This window comes from Fukomys damarensis, unplaced genomic scaffold (assembly GCF_012274545.1).
Source record: "Fukomys damarensis isolate Sample0158 unplaced genomic scaffold, DMR_v1.0_HiC HiC_scaffold_38, whole genome shotgun sequence".
NCBI lineage: Eukaryota > Metazoa > Chordata > Mammalia > Rodentia > Bathyergidae > Fukomys > Fukomys damarensis.
Window position 1 is genome coordinate 47,683,052 of NW_022900950.1, and position 10,048 is coordinate 47,693,099.

The 10,048-nt window shown below is 33.2% G+C and overlaps 1 protein-coding gene across 2 annotated transcripts in view; it reads right to left on the reverse strand.

Annotated features, from left to right (window-relative positions):
* Positions 1-10,048, reverse strand: part of Fndc3a (fibronectin type III domain containing 3A) — a 149,916-nt gene that overhangs the window by 139,197 nt on the left and 671 nt on the right. Inside the window, exon 1 of one of the 2 annotated variants that reach the window (XM_010636988.2) lies at positions 9,753-9,878. The exons of the other annotated variant lie outside the window; for it this stretch is intronic. The gene's annotated coding sequence lies outside the window, so the exon portion shown is untranslated. Of the gene's footprint in view, positions 1-9,752; positions 9,879-10,048 lie in introns of those variants that run through there. 2 annotated transcript variants of the gene reach the window in all.

A 10,048-nucleotide genomic window follows, 5' to 3' on the forward strand; every position in this document is an offset into this window, starting at 1 on the left:
AAAAAAAAAAAAAAAAAAAAAGAATCTCCATACTGATTTCCATACTGGATGTACTAGTTTACACTCCTACCAACAAGGTAGGAGGGAGGTCCCTTTTTCCACACAGCCTAATCAGCACTTGTTATTATTTGATTTCTTTTTTTTTATTATTATTTGATTTCTTGATGACAGCCAATCTTTCTGGAGTAAGATGGAATCTCAGTTGTTTTAATTTGCATTTCTCTAATGGCCAGTGATGCTGAACATTTTTTCATGTATTTATTGACCATTTGTACTTCTGAATAGAAGTATCTATTCATTTCAGCTGCCCATTTTCTGACTGGAACTTTTATTTTGGAGGCTGTAATTTTTTAAGTTCTATGTTCTAGATATGTGTTCTGTCTGAGGAATAGCTGGCATTAGTCCCCTATTCTGTGAGTTGTCTCTTCACTCCTGGTTCCTTCCTTTGCTATACATAAGATTTTTAATTTGACATAATCCCATTTGTTGACTCTTGATATTTATTTCTTGTGAAATTGGGGTTCAGTTTAGGAAAGTCCTTGGCTAGGCGTATGTCTTCAAGAGTTTTACCTATTTTATCTTTCAACAGGTAAGTCTTTTAATATTTACATTTTTGATCTATTTTGATTTTAGTTTAGCGCATGGTGATAGATAACAGATCTAGACTCAGTCTTCTGCATGTGGGTAGCCCATTTTGCCAGCACCATTTGCTAAAGAGGCTTTTTTCCAGCATGTTTTTGACAACTTTGTGAAAGATCAGGTAGCTGAATGTGCCTGGAGTTGTTTTTGTTAACTTTTGCTCTACTGATTCACATGTCTGTTTTACTGCCTCTAGCATATTGTTTTTAGTCACTGTAGTTTTGCAGTGTAACTTTAAATCCAGGATTGTGATGCCTTCCTGCCTGCTTTGCTCTTGTTGCCCAGGGTTGCTTTTGGTGTTCTGGGTTCATACGAACTTTAGGACTGTTTTCTCTAGTTCTGTGAGGAATACTACTGGTATTTTGGTTGGTACTGCATTAAATCTGTGTATCAATGTTGGAAGTATGATCATTTTGATAATACTGGTTCTGCCTGTTCAAAACAGGGAACATCTTTCCATTTTTTGATGTCCTCTTCAACCTCCTTTGTAAGAATACTATAGTTTTTACTGTAGATGTCTTTTACTTCCTTGATTAGGTTAATTCCTAAGTACTTTTTCTTGATGCTATTGTGGGTTTTTTGTTTGTTTTGTTTTTTTGCTTTTTGGTACCAGGGATCGACCTCAGGACCTTGTGCTTGTGAGGCAGGCAGTAGAACCACTGAGCTAAACCCCTGGCCCCTCTTGATGCTACTGTAAATTGTATTGTTTCCCTAATTTCTTTCTCAGTGAGTTCATTATTGATGTATAGGAATGCTACTGATTTTGTGGTGTCGATTAAATTCTGCTACACTACATTACTGTAGGAGTCTTTCGCTGGGGTTTTTTGAGTCACCTATATAGAGGTTCATGTCCTTTGCAAATAATTATGATTTGACTTCTTTTGCATGTGTCCCTTTTTTGTTTTCTCTTGTCTAATTGCTCTGGCCAGTGTTTTCAGAAGTATATTGAACAGGAGTGCTGATGGTGGACATCCTTGTCTTCTGATTTTAGAGGGCAAGCTTTCAGTGTTTCCCCATTTAGTGTGATACTGGCCATTGGTTTGTTATAAAAGGCTTTTATCAGACTGAGAAGGTCCTTCTATTTTTATTTTCAGAAGTGGTATAATTTCACAATTAAATGCTCAGGTTGGGCAATCAGAATACCTTGTTTCAAAATCCCAAATCTTTTACTATGTTTCTATCAGCTTGGAGGACCAGTGATACATGCATAACTGTCCCTAGGGTGGCATGAGATAGTCATGCCTGTATGGCCCAGTTGCGAACATGTTAATCCCTGTATCAATTTTATCATTTAAAAAATGGTGATCATAGCATTTACCTCCACAGTTTTAAGAGTAAACAGATACATATAAAGTTGCTTGGAATGGCACCCAGAATATAAAATGTGTTAAGTACACAGTATATCATTTATTGAGTTCCCCATATTTGCCAAGCATGAGGTATGTGGTATTGTAAGATTCAGCAAACTAAGGCTTATGGGTCAAATCTGGCCTCCTGCCCATTTTTGTAAATAAAGTCACAACAACTGTTTATAAGTTAACTATGGCTATTTTTATTTTCTTTATTTCTTTAGCATGACTGAGCACACCTGAACCATAATGCCTGAAATATTTACTATTTGCTCCTTTGCTTAAAAACTGCCAACCCAGGAGTACTGCTGAAACCCATGGACTGTATAGTGTATAGAGACAGACAAAAGTGTGTGTGTATATTTATATACACATATAATTATATATATATTACAATATGATGTACATGATTATGATGTTATGCAGATATTATGGAAATGCATGACAACTGAATACTAAAAGAGAGGATTATTCCCATAAATAAAAATAAAAAAGAGGCATTAAGAGTATTTTCCAATGGTAGAGTGCTTGCCTGGCACGTACAAGGTCATGGGTTTGAGGTGTTTTACTTTTAGTTATTTAAAATGTTTTTATTTACATGTTTTATCTATCATCCTAATCTGTGAATTCCTACAGGGAAGTGAGTAAGACATTCATTTTTGTGACATTCATATCTAAATATATAGAACATTTTAAGTTTTAACAAAAAATAAATGATGAAAATAGTATATGTTGGTTATTAACACTGCAATAAGACATGTCTGTCAAAATTCTAGATATAAATACATTTTATATCTATCTATCTATACATTTTTGCAAACATTTTATTTGCAAAATTAAATGGGCACTGTTTTAATCATTAGAACAGTCTATTCTAAGAGACAGGTAATATACTCCACTGTAAAACTGAGGAAACCAAGGCTTATAGAGGTAAAGTACATGTTTACATAGAACCAGTAAAAAAAGAAAAAGAAAAAGAAAAAGCCAAGTCTCAGCCTAACGCAAAACATATGCTCTTTATACTATACTACAAAGTTGAAAAATAATTGGAAATGATGTAGTCACAGGGTATCAACAGATTAGAGACTCTCAAAGAGACAAGAGATTTTAATCATAGCAGAAATTTTGGTTTGATTTTCTAAAATTGAAAATTATTTGAATAAGTTCGTGTTTCTGAAATATTAGTTTGAAAACCAAAAGATTCTTTTGAGGGACAGCTGCTCTCTGATTTATTCAAAGGCTATTCTATTACACGCAGGACAATTTTAGTGAGGTTTAAGCAATAGTCAAAAATTAGCATACTATCATTTTTAAAGAATACTGATCTAAAGTAAAAGTAGCTGATTTTAACAATTAAAGAAACAAAAGTGTAATTCATAAACTATACACTAAAGTGAAAAAAAAGAAGAAATATATCATAAGTGAAAACACTACATAGAAAAAACTGAGTTTTAAAAGTAAAGCCGTAATTGGCCAAGCATGGCAGTGCACAGCTATAATTCTAGCACTTGGGAGGCTGAGACAGTATTGCTGCAAGTTCAAGTTCAGCCTGAACTACACAGTGAGTTCAAAGCCAGGTTGAACTACAAAGTGAGACCCAGTTAAAAGAAAAAACAACAACAACAACAACAAAAGCAAAAACAAAACAAAACAAAAAAGCCATAATGTTGTCTTAATAAAATTTTTAAAAATAGAAAATGTAAATATAAATAAGACACAAATTGTAAATTCTCACTTTTTAAAAAAGCAAATCTTAAAAAACTGATTTTAGACGCCAGGGATTTAGCTCAGTGGTTCTGCCGCCTACCTCACAAGCATAAGGACCCGAGTTCGATCCCTGGTACCAAAAAAATAAAAATAAAAATAAAAAATTTTTTAAAAAACCTAATTTTGAAGTAAATAATTACTCCTTCAAGCTAGAACTCAACTAAAGTAATAGATGTATATGACATCTGTAATATGCTTTGAGTATCCATTACACAAAATGCCTGGTAGCAGAAGTTTTTGGAATATCTGTATATAGTATACAAAGAGATTTCATGAGGATGAGCCCCAAGTTCAAGTATCACTTATTTTATATACTACAACTCATACACCTAGACCAAAGGTAATTTTCCACAATACAGTATTTTTAGTGCACTTACATTTTAACTACATTCCATTGTATGAGGACATCATGATGGCATTTAGAAAATTTGATTTTGAAGCATTCTGAATTTAAAATTTTCAGATTAGGGATGTTTAACTTTTAATTACTTTTAAAACAAAGTCTTAATTGTGCTTTAAATTATTATGAAACATCTGTTTAGAATTCCCAGAGAAATAGGAAGGTTCTCTTCCCCCTTCCTACAGGTTTGCTGAAGAAAACTAAATGCATAAACTAATTAATGTAATTCCTCACTGGAGTAGACAGTGAAGAGAACATATAAACTTTAAAAAGCATTCTGTTGCACCACAGATTAAAATGTGGACTTGAAGGAAAACAGAACACAAAATACTTCAGCACTGATATAGGTGATTAATACACATAATCTATAAAATTTAGGTCACTTTTATATCAAGGCTTATTACAAAGTATACATCATTTTATATATTTAGTAACTACCACCTTAAGAGATCTCAAGAACTGAGGAAGAGAGAAGTCAATCAGAAGCATAATCTCATTTGCAAATTAAGCATATCATCACATATCCAGCAGGTTTGTTTAGGATTTCAAAAATAATCAAGCATAGGCCCTAAGATCCAATGTAATCTCAATGCATAGATTTCATTATTATAGATACAGAAATTGTCTCCCATTTGAAATAAAAAATAAGAAAGCCAAAAGTACATTTTTACCCTACTTTGGAAAGAATAGCTAAGGCTGTATGGACTAGCTCAATTATTTCCTTGAAAAAATGGACTAAGGCACAGTGGATACAGACTGTACTGAACAACAATGGAAAGCTATTCTATGCATTGTTTGCCAATAAAACGATTAAAAATTTGTGAGTAAACTGCTTCCTGGAAATATACTATGTTTACAGAACTTTGGAGGATAAAACTCGAACTCAAGATTTGTAAATACCGAATAGTTTCCCTGGTGTGAATATTCTGCAACAATGCATAAGATTCTAATAAGATTACTGACATTTAGAAATGGGAGGAAAGGAGCTAAAGGTGTAGGGAAGGTGTGATACGTAGGGGAAGAACAAAAAGGGAAAAGAAAAAAATGTGAGAGAATGAAAAGATGAAAATAAAGTGTTTGTAGATGGGGAGGGGAGGAGGGGGTGAAGGGAGGGCAGAGGTAAGGGGAAAAAAATGAGAATCAAGACTTGCCATGTAAAGGTACATGATCCCAACAATCAATGTAACTGTACTGTATCCCTAAATGTACCAATAAACTCAATTAAAAAAAAAAAAAAAAAAAAGATTTCTGGTCTTAATTTTTTAAAGCAGGGGGAGACTGCATTGCTTCCAGTACATTAGTATCATGATACTTCAATGTTTTCATAGTTTACAACATCTTTTTGGGTCTTCAATATTTGTAATAAAAACAAAGCAGATATTATTCTCTATTTTAAGGACTAGAAAACTAGGATTGTAAAAAACCTAACCTGAAACTAATACTGCTAATGAGTAATGAAGGCAGAACTAAAATTTGGATTTGAATCATCATCAAGGCACTTTATCTCTTAGGAAATGAAGAAGCTAGAATAGTAAAGCTGTTTTTAAGCACTGACAAAGTTGGTGAGGAGTAACTTTCTTTTTAGAGCAAAATTTAATAAATCAACACTTATGAAGGCTGAAACTTATTTCAAAAGGTTTGTATTGCCTTAAAACTTCATTATATATATTTAGTTAAGAATATACTTTTACAAAGGGTGGAAAATAATAGTAACAAAAGCATAAAAAGTACATAAGCTTTGTGGTTTTGTTTGGTTTCAATGTTAATGGGAATAAAGAAATGCTACTGATTTTATCCACTAGCTACCTATCTTATGTAACTTTACTTTTTCCAGCACTTAAAACTAACCCTGAAGTAAGGATTTAGTACTTCTTGCTGAATCAAAGAATGTTCTTATACTATGCTCTTGATACCAAAATATACTGAGTAACCCTAGCCATTGGTTTACATAGCTAAAACATAAGGCACCACTATTTACCTGGTAAACTGTTCAGGAAACTGTGGGTTGAGGAAAAAAGCATTGGTTTACAAATATGCTCTATAAATTTGGAAACTAAAGAGCTGTTTCATGTAAATGACTTTTTAAAATAACTGGTATTTATCCTTTAAATTAAACATAACTCACTTAAAATAATCTTAGTAGAAATATTTTAAAGATATTTCTAGGACTTTCGCTGCTTTAATCTCCATGATATACCTTTTCTTGATGACTCAAATGCATCAATCTAAATATCAATTATTAGTCTGTTTCATAACAAAGTGTCCCTTGGAGTTATTGCAGGATTTCCAACTGTCTGATCTTTTATTAACTCATCCTAGTTTACTTGTAAAAACTAGATTTCCTACTGCCTGCACTCATTTGCAGTTATAGGCCACCATATCCTAGCCAAAGTTTCTAAATGCCAGTTATAGTTTTAAAATATGTAAAACCATCACACTCGGTTGGTAAACTTAACTTTATACAAATTCTAAATTAAGCCACTGTGTAGCATTTTCACTTCCATTCAGGGCTGGCTTAAAGGTTTTTCTTCTCTCACTTCCTAGTTCTGAAAACTACTCCAGCATCTTGGCAGAAGTTTGAACACTAAACAAGTACAGTAGTAGAATTTTGGCACATTATCTTCACTTTTTGTGTACAAGAAAAAAATATTTAAATGACAGTCATACAAACCACCAATCACATAGAGAAAATGATAGAAGACATTTCATAGAATGTACCACATGTACAATTATCTAGCCAATTATTAGCTAGAAGTCAGCAAACCAGGCCTGATGGCCAAATCTAGACCACAGGAGATAGTTTATTTTGTTTGATCCTTGAGCTATGAATGATTTTTACATTTTTAAAAGACTGTAAAAAAAAAAGTAATAAGACTATCTACAGAGACTATAAACAGCTTGCAAAGTCTAAAATATTACCCTCAACTTTACAAAAAAAAGGTTTGCTGACCTTTTATGTAAGCTACATAAACAAACACATATAAGCTACCCAGTATACACAAAACTTAAGCTATTAATATGTCAGTAAATACATAATCCTTTCAGTGATGAGCTCATAATAATACAGCCAAACACATGGCCAGTCTATCCTATTCTTCTGACCATACCCTGGGCTAACATCTCTACTTAATATTTTTTTTTTTTTTTTTTTTTTTTTTTTTTCCAATACAGTCCTTGGAAGCTCTCAGATTGGTCTCCCTGATACTGCTTCCAACTATGCCTATCTTCTTTGGAATGAATCTCCCTTTGCTATATAAATACTTTCTAATTTTCAGGTCTGACTTCCTCCAAATGCCCATATTGGCCTCACTATGCTTTAAATTACAGAAGGTGCCACATACTTCATAGCACTATTTTATATTATTTGCTAATTATCTCCAATATTCAACTAGTTTGTAAACTGCTTTTTTAATCACCAATTTGATAATATCTCATCATCCTCTGAGCACTTGTCATCTCCCAAGTAATATAGCTCTATCTTAGAGAAAAAATATCCACAGGCTGGTAATGGATGACAAGTGACTGGAAATACCAAAAGATGACACCCATAAAGGTATCTGATGGGAGACTATGGGCTAACTGCAAACTTAGAAGTATACATTAAATGCAGGCAAAGCCACAAAAGTGGAAAGGTAGAAGGCTAAGCATTAAGACCTAAAAAGAGACCACTGAAAAATATTCTGAAATTAAAACTTGAAGTACAGTATTAAAAAATTACAAAAGCTTCTGGCTTTTCTACACTATTGGTCATAAGATCCTTTTAAAAAGTGGCTCTGATACACATGAGAACAGTATTACTTTTTCTGCAACGTGATAAAAGTAGTAAAAAGGCTCAATAGAATAGATGTGCACAGTATTCTTAATCTTTGGATTTATGATACTATGAATGTATTTGAAACCTGTTAGAAATTGCTAAACAAACAAACCCCACTAATGACTTATCTTTTGATTATCTGGCTAATTGGAAATCATGTGCATATCCTTATATCATTCTCAAAAGTACAATTTAGACTCATTCCGATGGGGGAAAAATGCACCAATAATATTTTGTTTAAAAAAAACTTATTGTGGTTACAATATCAAATTATATTTTAAAAATACAGGCAAAATATAAGGTGCACAAGCCTTGTATGTATAAACATAAAAAATACAAATGTTTTAAAACAAGCATAAATATTACCCATAAGTCTGAAATTAAATATAAATTGAAAGCTCCTTATCCAAGTAAAGCAACAAAAGACAGTAAGAATATTAATTATGCATTCCTTTCTTCTTGGGTTTAACCAAATCAGCCTTTACCTATGTCTGGCTAATCAGAAAAAGAGAAATTTTTCTTAATTAACGATAAAATATGCTTTGTATTATTGTAGAAATTTTAACAAGTAAAAAGGAATTACTACATGCATAGTAAAATAAAACAGAAGCTCTCAATTACTCACATAAGAGGAAGTGATGACACAGACCACACCAAAAAATTTGTTTTTTCAACATACATCATTAATTTGGAAGAGCAAATCACCTTAATACTTCTGTTGACAGAATCCAAAGTTAACTAGTTTATTTTTCTTGAAGATTTAGAGGATTCAGACAAAAGGGAAAAAGAGGGGAATTAATACAGGAGCATACAAGTGGCTAAAAGTAGTTAGCTTAGGGAAAAAAATCTGCACATAGAAACTGAGATGATCTATAAAGGGAATGAAGAAAATATAGTAAAATTCAGTGTGACAGCTAGAATTTTTAAATATAAAATTTAACATAAAAAATTTCACAAGCTTTTTGTTTTCCTGTCATCATCCCTTTTTCCCACTAATGAGTATTAGTGATACCAAAAATTACAAGAGTGTTAAAATACTAAAAACAAATTTTTGGGGTATACATTATAAAAGATGTGTTTAAAATCTTCATCAGTGTTTTCTTTCAGGCCCACCATCAATCTCAGTGGACATTTTATCTCATTACTTAAAATTTAATTCAAACAAGCAAATATTAAGAAGAAAGGACTTCTCTTGAAGATTTTAGGCGATTTAAATACAACTTACAAGATGACAAGAATTAGAGATTTATCAAATTCAAAAAAAATTTATCCAAACACAAGATAAAAGCCACAAAACTCAATTTGTTTCTGCCTAGCATATGGCTCGAACTCCTGAGTGGCATATGTTTGGTTCTGATACTCGTAAGAACATGGTGATAAAACATTACAGAAAGAGTTCAACTCTTATTTCATTCTTATAATACAGAACACAAAGTTTGGTTATAAGGACTAAGAACACAGACCACAGCAAGAAGCAAAATAATTATGTGGCTGCTGTAAAAGCCCACCGTGAAAACGTAATGAGGATTTATATTGTAAAAAGAAAACGAAAATCTCATCAGCCTGTTATTCTTAGTTAATAGGCATCCAGAGGAATTTACATAAAATTTCACAAAAGAGAATTTCTAATTTACGAATCCCAGCATCCCCAGGAACCATTACAGTCTCCCACCAATATCCCAAGGTTTCTAACGCTAATAGTTTAACAGAATTAAGGACCACGATCGTTAAAATAATCAACGTTCGGCTTGCAATTCGACGCCGAAATTATCTGTTCATTTACCTTCACCTAATGCAATGACGCCCTTCCAAAGCCGTGTGAGAAGTTCAAAGACTCAGGCTGTTAAGGAGGGCGAGGACTGCAGCCGCCCGTCCACCTCCCGGTTGAACAGGTGGTTAGTTCACCTGGAGAGAACCTCTAGATACTGGCAGCTGCTGCACAGTATCAAACACCGAAGGGCGGGTTTTCGAGGTTTTTAACCCTAAAGTGAGCCGGCGGAACTGCAGAAAAGCGACCAAATTCGGCGCTGCCCGGTAGCCAAAGCCGAGGCGCACCGCCCCCTGCGTCCGGAGCAGCGA